This window comes from Nannospalax galili, unplaced genomic scaffold, assembly GCF_000622305.1.
Source record: "Nannospalax galili isolate Female #2095 unplaced genomic scaffold, S.galili_v1.0 scaffold873, whole genome shotgun sequence".
In the NCBI taxonomy this organism is placed as follows: Eukaryota; Metazoa; Chordata; class Mammalia; order Rodentia; family Spalacidae; genus Nannospalax; species Nannospalax galili.
In genome coordinates, this window is record NW_008334005.1 from 3,826,073 (window position 1) to 3,837,390 (window position 11,318).

General features: G+C 38.5%; 1 protein-coding gene across 1 annotated transcript in view; it reads right to left on the reverse strand.

Annotated features, from left to right (window-relative positions):
• The window catches only part of Vav3 (vav guanine nucleotide exchange factor 3), a 60,695-nt gene extending 50,787 nt beyond the window's left edge, over nucleotides 1-9,908 (reverse strand). The window contains exon 1 of the mRNA XM_008828981.3: nucleotides 9,423-9,908. The gene's annotated coding sequence lies outside the window, so the exon portion shown is untranslated. The remainder of the gene's footprint in view (nucleotides 1-9,422) is intronic.
• Between the last annotated feature and the right edge of the window lie 1,410 nt (nucleotides 9,909-11,318).

Genomic DNA, 11,318 nt, shown 5'->3' on the forward strand with positions numbered 1-11,318 from the left:
ATGTTCTCTGTCTTTACAAATCACATTATTTAAAAGCCACAGGTTTACCATCACCAGTCAGATGGCATGAACAGAATTGTTCTGTATGCTGTTATACACAGAGAAACAAATCTATGCTTTACACCTGCACCAGGAAATGTAACCCCCAATGGCCAATTTCCTATTTGATATTCATTTCACTTGAAGACAATTTTCTACAGCTTTCAAGGAAAGAGAAAGGAAAAGAGAAGAAGACAATGGAGGAAAGAAAATGCTGCCAAAACGAATCCCACAGAATCAAAGACTGCAAAGAGCACATTTTTACAGCTCAATTGACAAGTCATTGTTCAAAAGAAGTTATAACGAAAATGCAGTGAGCCCACTCACTTCAATAGAAATTACTGTTGTTATAATAACAATACAGAGGACACTAATAGCTATTCAAAGAAAGAAAGTCCCTGATACATCCTCAAAGATAATTTGTATTCTCTGGGTATGGTGTAAGTTGAAAACATGACAGTCTACAATAAAATCTGACTTTCCACACTAATGAATGAAGTGACTCACTTGCAAAAAAAAAAAAGGCAGAGAAAACAGTTTAGAAAGCACAACTTCTTTAGACTGCACAAACAGGTCAAAGCTCTTAACTAGTACAAAAGTCCCTTATAAAATTCAAATGCAAATTCATTGTAATATCTCAGTAAGTACTTCAAATTTTAATCTATAGGCTAAACTGTAGGTATATTTTTAAAAATAGGATTTACAAATACTCTTAGTAAAACCTCAAAATGTATTCTAGAACATCCCCTATCCTGATCATTCAAGTCACGAGGACAGAAAATTCTTGTCTTATTTCAGGTCCTTCCAATAAGAAACACAGAATCAGGTACTTTGTGGGCACTTTGTACATATTTGGATGGATGGATGGATGGATGGATGGATGGATGACTAGATGGATGACTAGAGGGATGGTCAAATGGAAGATCAGACAGATGGATAAATGACTGGATAGATAGATGGATGGATGATGGAAGGAAAGAAAGAAAGAAGGAAGGGAGGGAGGGTATTGTTTAGTGACTACAGTACTTTCATATTACCATTTTACTCTGTAGTAACTATTGTTATTTCCACTTTTCAGGTAATAAAGCAGAAACCCTGAGACTAATCTGTTGAAGGCCATGCCACTGACAGACAGAAGTCAGTAAAAATTGGCAAAATGAGTACTTATTTCCTGAATTCTAGCATAGGAAAAGACACCACTTGTTTCTCTGGTGCTAATTATGTATAATTTCAAATGAGATGGGCTAGGGCACCAAAAGAAGTGCATAACAACTATATTCTGAGAAGCAATTAAAACATTACAATCCCCTGGAGGAACTCACATATTTTAGGATTCAAACTACAAAGTATATATCTTCTCTGAGCATGAAAAATCAGCAAGAGTGTATATAGAGACACCGCAAACATAAAAAAGTACACATAACTTCAAAAGTATCAATCAGAATATGCTTATCTGAGAACCAACAAGGAGGAAAGATTTTAGCTTAGCTTTGTTTTTGTTTTTTTTTTTCTAAATAAAACATCAAAATTGGGCTGAGTTGGCCCAGTTTTCTACGATGAACTTCCCTTGTGCCTAGTCTGTGAAACAAAGACTGATTTAATCATTACAGCCTTGGGGCCTCTGTAACATCTGAATTGCTTTTTAAACTAAAATAAATAAATATGTCAAGTTCAGTATGAAGTTTGGGGCAAGTATGTCTTTATTATATGCTAGAAATTTGAAAGCATGTCCTTTATTTGGTAGTTATCTTAGCTAAAGAGTTGAGTTCACTGGAACATCTTGTTTTGTTCGTAATGTTGAATAAGTTGGTTTGCAACCAATGGCCTATAGTGAGTTGGGGGTGATGCCATAATTACCATGGAATCCTAACAAGCAGATCATCTACCCAGTGGCTCACAGTAGATTTATTTGGGGTTTATTGCAAACCTGGGTTCAATCCTAGTCCATTGTATGCTAATCTCTGGAAGTAGAGTGGCTATGTTGGTATTATACAGCCCCCTCCCCCCACATAGTCCTGCTTTCAATCAGGGCTGCGAGCCTGACTCTGGTCTGCCCACCTTACTCCACATTTGAAATTAAGCCACTTAGTGATTAAGAGACCTTATTGAAGCCATACAGCTATTTGGCTGCATGTATATGACTTCACTCCAGGATCTTTCATTCTGCTACCGTTTCTTCCAATAAAGCTAGCTAACTGTCCTTTGACTGATTGGAGGTACCCATCAGACAATGCTGGCACATGCGACATCCAAGTGAGAAACACTAGGTGAATTTTTAACATATGCTTGACAATTCAAACCTATTACTAGTTGGCAGCTAGCATGAAAGGTTCTGTTAAAACCGGAAACCTAACGTCAAACCCATGACTGGAGTTCACAACTGGGGTGTGAGTGGTATCGGAGCAGCGAATGCAGAGCTGGCACTCAACGCATGTGTGCTGATCTGAATTAAATGTGCTAACTGTTCTTCTTTATTCTAAACATTACCCTTTCTTGTTCCTAACCACTGGATTTCCCTTCCACTAAGAAAAATGTTATAGATGCATTTTGCCACTGAATGTTTCTCATTTATTCTGTAATTCTCCCGATTATTTCCAAAGCCTTTCTAATACCACCCCAGAAAATCGTCACATATCCATGCAGCTGAAGAAGAAATGACAGTAACACTTTTCTTTCTGTCCAGACAGAAGAGAGAGTAGTACAGTTTAGTAGAAGGAGTAGGAGGCCGATTTCCACAGAATCCTACTTTCAACACTGTGCTGTGAGAAATAAATGATGTACAAAATCTGTAAACATGATGGAAAATATTGAACCTGCTGTGCTGTAAAAAAAAAAGTGAAAAAGTTAAAAGAAAAGGTACAATTAAGTTGTATGAGATTAAGGTATCATAAAAAAAGGAACAAAGAGCTTGGTTAGAATAAAATGAGGTCCCCACTTCTCTCTTTACCAGAGCTAAATGCCTGTGAGCCCACTGTGGAGATGTCCAGTATTCCTGCTCTGCCATCCCCATGATCTCTGCAGTGATCTCAAACATACCACAGTTTAGGAGCCCCTTACATGTCCCAAGATTTTCAACATTTTGCGCTTAGCTCACCTATTTCCTATCTTTTTCTCTACAACGAGAAATTGATTGGCTTTTAATGTCCTCAATTACTGCTCCCAAAGTAAGTTTATTCTTAGCACTACTCAGGTTTGAGTTCCACAGTGTTTTCTGACTGTGGCCCACTGTTACCTGGTGTTCTCCAATGAGCTATCCCTTCCGGTATTCAATTAGCATTGTCTCCTCTCCTGTGTCTGAGTTCCATGGCCTTTTAAAATCAATACAGTACATCAGAAATAACTGCATCAGCCCTAGGTGTAAAGATTAAGGTTTTCACATTCTCAGGAGGCAGCTGACTCATACAAAATCTGGCCCTGAGACCATCACAGTGGATAGAGGCCTAAAGAGTTCCTGAGGCTGTCTCTGTGGCGGACAGCCTCTGCAATGTCCCTGAAGGCCAGTGCCAACTGTTGGTTCACCCTGGGAGTCTACAGGCCCTCAGCTATTCTAGTACCCTACCAACATCAAGTAAAGCAGAGGAGCTACCTAGAAGAACCAACAAATCATTGTTGATGAACACAAAACTGAAACACTGCCACAGACTTTATGCTAGTGGAGAGAACCCAAAGAGCCAGTTTCTTTAGTGAGCATAAGGACAAGCATCTTCTTAAAGAGTATACAAGTCTCCTATCTTACCCTTAAGCAACATAAAGTCTAGAAAGGCTGCACGAGCTTACTCACAAATATCTCACTGCAGAAGACACAGTAGAGTATGGAAGTTCGAAGCTTAAACTCAGGGTCAAGAATCTGATTCTGAATTCTGCCAAGTCCGTATGTAGCTTTGGGCAGGGTGGTCAACCTCACAGTGCCTCTGCTAGCTGATCTATATGGTAAGGATAGCAATAGCCATCATTTTTCCATTTTTTCTAGTACTGTATATTACTATGTATAAAATATGCCTAGAAGTCTACCTTGTATCTAAAAATGTATAATAAACATGAATTGTTTGTGCTTTTGTCATGATCATCAGAATAGTTTTAATTGCCCAGTTCTATCAACAGCAGGGGTGGACACGAAAGAGCAGGTGGGAAAAGGAAACGATCGGATCGCAGAGGGGCTTAAGTGAAATGCATGGAGAAGCAGGTGAAGGCACATGGGGATGGGTCTAGTTTCATTTCTGTTGCTGTGATTAAAATACCCTGACAAAAACTTGGAGAGAAAGGGGTTTATTTCAGCTTACGATTCCAGGTTATAGTTCATCCTTGCGGGGAAGTCAAGACAGGACTTCAAACAGCTTATCACATCAAGTCCACAGTCAAGAGTAGAGAATGCATGCCTGCCTGCATGCATGCGCTCAACTTGATTTCTCCAATCTTATACAGCTGGGGACCTCCTGCCTGGGGAATCGGACTCCTCACATCTATCAACTTAATCAAGACAATCCCCCCAGAGACAAACTCACAGGCCAACCCAGTGTAGATAAACCCTGTCACTCATTGAGACGATCTTCCCAGGTCATTTCAGGCTATCGAGTTGACTATCAAAGTTGACTAACCTTCACAGAGATGATGAAGGACACACGGTAAGTGGGACAATGGTGAGATAAAAATGTTTGACACAGATCCTGTGGCTCATAAACACCTCCAATGGGGATAAGAATGTGAATACTGTGTGGTCAAAAGGAAAACACTGAACCACATCAAGGAGATTATGTAATTGTATCTGAATTGTGCTAGAGGATGGAAGATGGCTGAAGTAGGCATGTTTTACATATGGGAATAGCAAGCAGAGGTAATCTCAAGTGCTGGATGGCGGGTAATTGTTGACTAGAGTAGAAACTGACATGGAGATGAAGAAATGAGGACTGACGGCTAAGGAGACGTGAACGGGGTGAGCGAGGACAGAATCCACAAAATTTCTGATAGATATAGGCAGATGAATTGAATGCTTATGTTTCCAGTCACTAAGTTATATAACATTTAAACAACCTTATCAATGACTTTGACCTAAATGACATTTGAGGATTATTCTACTACTTATAAGCAGAATGCACATAGAACAGTTATCAAGATTTATCATTTTCTAGGCCACAAAACAACTCTTAACAAATTTAAAATGATCAAGATATACAAACCATATTCTCTTGTGAGATGTAATTAAATTAGAAACCAAGAACATAGGACAGGTAACTATGTTTAACCTGATTTTAACATTACGCAATCTATACATGAAACACCACATTGTTTCACTCATATGCATAAGTTTTATGTTTGTAGATATGATTGAAAAAAATGAACGTCTTTTAAGTAAAGAAATTAAGAAAAGTAATATATAGGAACTTCCCAAATATTTGGAAACTAGCATATTTCTTAAATACCCAGCAGTGGAAATGAAGGGCAATAAGAAAGCATTCTGAACTGACTGAAAGTCAGTCATAGTACACCAAAGTTTGAGGAGGCATCAAAGGTGCACTTAGAAACTTACAGTGCTATCTGCCTATGTAAGAAAAGGAAAATGCTCAAATCAATGAGCAAATATGTTATCTTAAGAAACTAAAAATGTATGTGTTAATCAAATCTAAAGTAAGGTTAAAAAAAAAAAGTAAGAACAATATCCAGAACAGAAATCAATGATGTAAGAAAAGATAGGAGCTAGAGAGATGGTTCAGTCGTCTTCTTGCAGAAGACCTGATTTCAAATCCCAGAACCCACATGGCAGCTAACAACCGTCTATAACTCCAGTTCCAGGGGTTCCAACACCCTCTTCTGTCTTTCGCAGGCATTGTTCAACATGGGTACACTTACAGACATATAGCAATACATGCATATATACAAAATAAAAGAAATATTTTTAAAAAGAAAACAGCACAGAGAAGCAAAGCACCCACAACCCATTTCTACGGCAAAAGGAAAAATGGAGTCCTTAGCTTTACCAGGAAAAAGTCCAGGAGGAAGGGAAAGAGGAGGAGAGAGGGGGAACAGAGGGCTGACACAACTACAGGCTATACAGATGTTAACACAATAATGGATGAACATGAACAACTTCAGGTCATTAAATTTGATGACTTGGATAAGATGGACAAATACCTAGAAAAATACCAACTACCATGACTCACTGAAGAAGAATCTGTTAACAGACAGCTCTTTATGTATTAACGAACTGTGATATGCAGTTTAAAGAAGTCTTCCCACTAACTTTCCTATGGTGACATCATACTAATGGGAAAGAACTTAATATTTTCCTTCCAGACCAGAAACAAGGCAATGATACACTCTCTTGGCATTTCCATTTAACATTTTACTGGTGGTCTAGCCATTGCCACAAAGCATCTCATCAGCAAAGGATGAAGTAAAGTCATGTTTATTTATTGAGAACATAGCTGTTTATATAAAATGTCTACTAGGAGAGGGAGAAGAAAAGATATAAGAATAACTGAATTCAACAGTAGTTATAGGCTGGAAAATCAGCATAAAATGCATCGATTGTAGGACCAGGGGGATGACACAGTGTGTAAGGGTGCTTGCTGCATACAAATAAAGACCTGAGTTCAAATCCCTAGAACTCATGTAAAAGGCAAGACACCTATAACTCCAGCTCTGTGGATTGCTGGGGCTGGATGGCTGCCAGCCTAGCTTCAGGTGTACTGAGAGACCCTGTCTCAAGAGAATAAAGGAGAGAATGGTAGAGCAGGACACCTGACATACTCCTCTGGCCTCTATGGTCATGCACAGATACACAGACCTGCACACACACATGCATATACCACAAGCACACCAAAAATCAACTGTAGTTTATACATAATAGTAGGAATGAACAGTAGAATTAGAAATTTAAAACTTTGTATTTACAACAGCCTAAATAATTATACATAAATATGACAAAAAAAAGAATGTGGGGGTAAAGAAGAGCTAAATAAATGGAAGGAATATTGTTTCAATGATGAGAAGACTCAGCGTTGTTAACTTTCCTATGATGACATATAGTTCCATGCATTTGTGCTCAAAATCCCAGCAGGCTTTTGTAAAACTGACAGGATGATTCTAAAATTCACATTTAATTAAAAGATCAAGAACCACCAAGAAAAGAACAAGTTTAGAAGATAAACACTATCTAATTTCAAGATTTCTTATGGGCTTCAATAAACAAGAAAATGCCACATTGGTATAGATAGAGGAAGAAACCACTGGAACAGACAGCTTAGAAACGGATCCACACATGAATGGACAATTTATTTACTACAAAATATAACATCAATGCACTGGATATACACAAGCACCTTTTCAACAAATGCCACTGTAACAGCTGGCTATTCATGTTCACCAGATGAACACTACTTATGCTCCACAGATAAATAAATCAAGAGGAATAATAAACCTAAAGCCCCAAACTAGAAAACTTCTAGAAAAAAAAAACACAGAATATCTTTGTAACTTTGTGATAAGCAAACATTTCTTTGATATAATACCTATGACATGGTTTATTAGATAACAAGGTAATGAGTTAGACTATGCCAAATTATAATCTCCTGTTCCATAAATAACATTCTGAAAATGAAAATGTAAGCTTCACCAAAACAGCAAGAGCCTGTCTCAAAAAATAAGTTGGAGAGTGATTGAGGAAGACTTTTGACACAAACCTCTGGCTTCCCCATGTACATATACATACACATGTATACACACACACACACATACACACACACACACACACACACACCACATACATCTTAGGAAAAGTCACAAAAAGAATACATACATTGTGATAAGCTACATACAATTCTAAAAAGTGCAAAACCATCAGTAGTCTAAAAGCAGAAACAAGTTCACCTTGGGGTATGAGCTAAACGGACCCCATTATCAAGGTACATCAAACCATCTGAGACTGGTGGATATGTTTATTACCTTGACTGCAGTAATGTTTTCACACATACACATTTATCAAAAATTACCAAATTTCACATTTTAAATATGTATGGATTCTCATATAACTGAAGCTGTTTTCTCTTTTTTGTAAAGTAACAGCATTACTGCAATTAAGAGTAGATTCTGCGGGGTATTACACTGAGCAGGAAAGGTGAGAAAAGACTGAGTAAAGACTCCTTTCCCAGCAAGCTGAGCTTTGAATGTGGCAGGTGAAGAGGGTGTGAGGAGATAAAGACAGAAGCATGCAAAAAGTCGAGTTAAATGTGCTTTAAGGTGTGAGGAGCCCGAGCATGTTAATGTGCTAGAGAAAAGATGCCATTAGAGACTGAAAGCTGGAACACTGGGATGAAAATTCGAGAAGAAATGAGTCTGAATAAGGGGACCTGATAGAGCCAAACACAGGTGCTTTGCGATGAGGTTGAGGGTTGTAAGAGTCAACAGAACTTAATTTGTTATCTGTTATCTCCTCTCTCTGTGAGAGGGTGAAGTCCCTTAGGTAAACATATTGAGGCTTGGAAAAGTCATTGTCTACAGCAGTTAAAAGGGTGACTGGAGAGAAAGGTGAGATCTAGGAGCGTTCTGCTATGACATGGTGACAGGGAGTGAAGCACTTCCAAACAAGTAAAACAGCTGCCAGTTAGATTTGTGCACAGTGAGCCATTTGTCCCTCAGTCCTTCTCCGCCTTCCCTCCCCTAAGCCAGAATCAAACTCAACCCACAGGCTAGTCTTCCTGTTGTTACTTACCCCGTTTCCCTCAGTCTATAGACTCTTTAACTTTGTTGGGAGATATTTCTATACACATAAGAAAACAGAGACCAATGTAATGAACTAGAAACTTCTGTTACCAGCTATATCAAAGCTTAATACAATACCATATTTATCTCAACAAAATCCTTAAAGCAGATGTAGGCTTATTAGCCAAGAGAGATTTCCTCACCAGCAAACATCAACAAAACCAATTACTTTTTACATTTCATATACTTCATGAATAATGCCCAGAGCACCTCTGTGAACTTCAGGTACTGTGGGTAGGCAAAAAAAAAAAATCAAATAGAACCAGAATGGCCACTGGCAAGCTAATTAGGTATTTTCCCTATAGTGAACCGTTAATATATTAAAGCCATGCAAGTTAGATCATACCCACAGGTACTGGGCTTGGAAAAATGTTCTGGCCAAGTATGAAATTTTAATAAAAAATGGTAATTATGACTCACAGCACTGCTATTATTTTTCTTTAGTGTTGTAACACTATGCCATTTTGGCACTAGTAAACATGGAAAAGTTCAGTATACAAAAAACACTACCACATCATGTGAGATTTCTAAAGCTGAAAGCATACAATCAGTGTTTTAAAAGACAAGAGCTTTAGTCTTTATTCCATAATCAACCATCCATTAAATTAAAAGTTATAATCTGGATATACCTGCCAAAACACACTGTGTGCATCTGCTCTCAGAAGCTCCACTGTATCCCCTGCCTGGATATGCAAGGGTGGTCCTTCGTGGAGAGTTGGAGGTGGTGTCCCAGTGTAGTTCCTAATGACTTACATCTTTGGCAAACCTGAAAACAAGCAACACAGTGTTTACAACTGGGAAAGCAATGGTGTGTGAATTCTAAATGTGCTTAATAGAAAGAAAAAAATAAAGGCCGTTATTAGCATTAAAAAGTTTAATACCGCCAATCTCAAGTAAACACATGATGTAACCCCAGTGGAATGCTTTTCAACTTTCTCATTACTTGAAATGGCAAGAAAGTAAGACACACATTTATCCCCTGATCCCTCCATACCCTTTCTCTCTCTCTCTCTTTAGTTTCTTTCTAGTTGAAAAATATTTCTCTTTCAACTGATGCCTACTTCATAAAAAACACATCACGTACTGTTTAATGGAAAAGAATCAATTTTTTCCTCAGCTCTATCCTTTTTCCTTTTTGCCTATTACTTTCCCCTTGGGCACTGGCTAGTTCCATCACCAAGGAGGTTCACCCTTTCTGGGTACGTATCACATCGCCCAGTAGACAGCTCCTATCTTAAGGTTATCTTTGTAATTCGAAAGCAGAAAGTTGATGGATGTGCCACTGCAATGCTTAAGACATTTATATGGAGAAAGTCTCTGTGCTCAAATTTAGGCTTGCAAAACAGACCCAATAAAGGGAACATGTCTAAGCCAATAGCATCAACAATATTTAAAACACAGATCCATCCCTTCACTTGGATTTCTTTGAATGTGCGATGAGGGCTTCAGTTCAATATTTCATTTCTGAGAGCCGACAACTTCAATTTTATCCAAGCTTAATTGCACCAAACACTGGTCCTAAATGAATGGCCTCACAGTCACTTTTTCATTCGCAAAGTGAAGCTGCTCCCTCTAAGAGAAGTCACTCATAAACACAGTTATCTGTTGCCCATTCAGGGACAGGAGCCATCGCTTATCACACTTTCGGAACCTTTATTCTAATAACCGTGGTGACTGGATGGAAGTTCTGCACTCAGGACATTGTAGATCAATGGCTGTCATTGGGTTCTGGATATCCCAGTAACCTAGAAAAGGCCTGTAGTGTTAAATGAATCCCCCACCGACCCCCAGCAAGGAGTTAACCATGTTCTCAAAATCCTTTCCAACCTTCATACCAAAGGAGGTACAAAGCAATACTGTGGTAAGTTAAACAGTGAAGAGTTTAGTCAGTGAAGTCTTCTTGTCAGTTTAATCGAGTCAAAGGTAGAGAGCTGAAACACACTTGCCCTCACCCCAGTTCAGCTGCTATGGCTGTGGGGACAAGAGACAAGTTGCCAGATCTCTCCCTGTGCTTCTGTTCCAGTGCTACGTAACCCCTGGAAGAACAGTGACTTTCATCTCACAGATGTTACTATAGTATATTACAGGTGGCACTGTAACACAAACAGCAGACTTTATTGTCCTTCTCCCAATCAACTGTTTATCAGACTTTTTCTCCACATGCTAAACACCTTGAGTATAGAGAAAGCTTATTTTACACATTCTACTGAATTGCTACTACTAACCTAAAATGAAATCTACACACTTCATACACATAACTGATTTTAAAAACTCAGGATGTGCAAAAGGATTCAGCATGAAGAAGAATTCTTCACGTGGAGTCCGGTTTGCATGATGACTATTCCTTGTTTGGGGGACTAAGCTGTACTTAGCTTATGTTTTAACTGAGCAGCTCTAGTGTATGGAAGGCACCTCATTTGGTAGACTACCTGGGCAATTGTGACTTTATGTGAATTTTTTAAAAAGCAGCTGAAGTCAAGAAAGCAGTTTTTAAGCCTAAAATAACTCATCTTGCCTCAAATACC